Here is a 2,627-nt window from a genome sequence, read left to right as displayed (position 1 = left end):
GCTCTTCCATTTCTTCACTTCCAGCTAATTTCTCAACCACCGCAATCTGGCATCTGCCCCCATCTGCCTGGAAGCATCAAGGAAACAGCCCTAGACTAGGCTAAGTGTCAGGAAACTAGGGTTCACATCCCAGCCCTGCCACGTAGTAGTATGTGACCTTGGGCAAGTAACTTAATTTCTTTAAGCCTGTTTCCTCAGGCTTTAAAATGGAAATAAAAATACAGACCTTGATTTTGGGGGCTCCCGTGAGATAATAGAGGTAAGAAATATTTTTAATCTGTGGAACACTGTAAACATTAGGGTGTGTATTGTTATTGAGACTGCTCTTGGGGTAGTGTGGTATCCACCAAATATTTCTGATCCTCTTAGGCTCTTGGGAGAATTTTACTTCCCCACCCCTTGCATTGGAATGTGGCCACATGACTGACTTCCGCCAATGAGATATGAGTGGAAGTGACACATGCATTTGCATGCAAAATCTTTTACGAGCTAGGCCTTAGTCAGCTACTCTCCCATTCTCTCTCCTGTGCTAAGGGCAATGCTGCAGGTGGTTGCTGCCCGGGTCCTGAAGGAAGAGCATCAGTGTGGAGAGGAATTCCCTGCCACCCAGTGATGGGCATGCATCTTGAGCAAGACTTTGTTTTCTAAAGCCTAAGGTTTGGGGTGGTTTGTTACTGCACTCTCACCTAGTGGTACAAGCCTACTCTTGGTGTGTCTTTCTGTGTAGTCCTTGGTATTACTGAAATTTTTGAAACCCTCTTTTCCTTTGACTTGGTGCCACTCACACTCTTGGTATTTTCCTCCATCTCTAACAAATCCTCAGTCTCCATTGTATTCTCTTCCTTTTCCACTCAAATGTGCACATAAGATGAGTATCTGACTTCCTCTCCTTTCGTTATATGCTTACCTTCATCAACTTAGTTTACTCTGACAGCTTTAAATATTATGTCTTTCTTAGCCCTGTATGTTTGAAAAAGGTTTCCTGTTTGAGGATTACTGGTCTACCCTTTTTCTTATGCCTTGAGGGCAGGGACCCTAAACTGGAATCAGATGGCCAGCTGGCTCTTACACTTGTCTGCCTGCCAGAGACCTAACCTCTCTATGCCTCTGTTTCTGCATCTGTAACATGGGGTTAATTGTAGTTCCTACTTCACAGGTGGCTGTGAGGATTAAATAAGAAAATATATGTAAAACACTTCCTGCCTATCTAGGACACAGTAAGTTTACTATAAACAGTGGTGGTGGTTTCGTTGTTACACATCATCTTTTCTCTCCTTCACTCCCCAAGTTCTATCTCCAGTTTCTGGTAAGATATGCTTAGAAGTAGAGGACCCATAAGAAGTGTTTGTTTTAGTTCTCACATCACATTGATGGCTGATAATAGGAGTGAAAAATTGGTAAACTTGCCCTGAAGATGCTTTGTGCAGTGTTTACTTTTTTTTTTTTTAAGAAAAAGTCCCAAATCAAAAGAGCTTTTATTGAATCTTTAATATATCACAAATGAGTCTGAAGAATCATCTGGTATCTTTCTGTTTCTGTAGCCAGACCACTCGGATCTTGTTCATCAGCCTACTGAACTGTTCCTTTTTCAGAAACATAGATACCATCCAAAAATTTTCTGATGTCCTTGTTTTTAACTGTTGTGGCTTGCTAAATCAAAGCAGCTGAATTTTTTTTTTTAAATCTTTATTGGAGTATAATTGCTTTACAATGTTGTTTTAGTTTCTGCCGTATAACAAAGTGAATCAGCTATATGTATACATATATCTCCATATCCCCTCCCACTTGCATCTCCCTCCCACCCTCCCTACCCCACCCCTCTAGGTGGTCACAAAACACTGAGCTGATCTCCCCGTGCGATGCAGCAAGCAGCTGAATTTGACACAAGTTCAATATCATTTCCTTCAAGAATCAACTCATCTTTCTGGGCTTGAGATACTGAACAAGCAACGCCTGGCCTCATCTGAACCCTGCTGATGTATTTTTCACCCCCAAAATTTCAGATTTCAACAAGAGAACCATTCTCCTGAATAACAACGTTGATGGGGAAGTGAGCATACACAGACCTCATCTGTAATGGAAGCCCATTGTAACACCCTTGATCATGTTCTATACATGACTACAGATAGTGTAAACAGTTGCCAGTTCCTTTCTATTTCCCTACCATTTGTCAACCCGGAGCCTCTTCTTTTTCTTTCCAAGGAGACTGAGTTCTACACTGATATGATTGAAGCCCCATTGCAGGGTGCCTCTGGGGCCCTTCACAATAACTGTGTGTCCCTTCGGAGTAACGTGGACATTTTTTGGAATGTCGACAGTCTGATTGTTGAGAATGGTCTTCATTCTTGTAGCAGATGTGGCACAAGAGCTCCTTTTTTTTAAATTGAATATTGCCTTTAGGTGGGTCAGGCACTTCTAAGTTCTAACAGTAATCTCTACACCCTGTCGTTTTCTACACAGTTACCTGACTGACCCTGGGAGGAAATCAGCTTTCCGCAAGCCTGCTCTACCTACACTCACTCATCTTTCCCTTATGTACTTCGGGCCTATCACTGCCAGGCACCTTGGCTTCCACTGGCTTTTCCCCTGAGAACATCTTTTTTTATGGTAAAATATACATAGTATAA

The 2,627-nt window shown here is 42.2% G+C and overlaps 1 pseudogene; it reads right to left on the bottom strand.

The window, feature by feature from the left end:
• Nucleotides 1-1,494: 1,494 nt before the first annotated feature.
• Nucleotides 1,495-2,343, bottom strand: LOC103087318 (60S ribosomal protein L9 pseudogene; annotated as a pseudogene).
• Between the last annotated feature and the right edge of the window lie 284 nt (nt 2,344-2,627).

This window comes from Lipotes vexillifer, unplaced genomic scaffold, assembly GCF_000442215.2.
Source record: "Lipotes vexillifer unplaced genomic scaffold, Lipotes_vexillifer_v1.1 scaffold170, whole genome shotgun sequence".
Lineage (NCBI taxonomy): Eukaryota > Metazoa > Chordata > Mammalia > Artiodactyla > Lipotidae > Lipotes > Lipotes vexillifer.
Note: the sequence above shows the minus strand (reverse complement) of the source record. Positions and strands in the feature narration are given on the sequence as shown.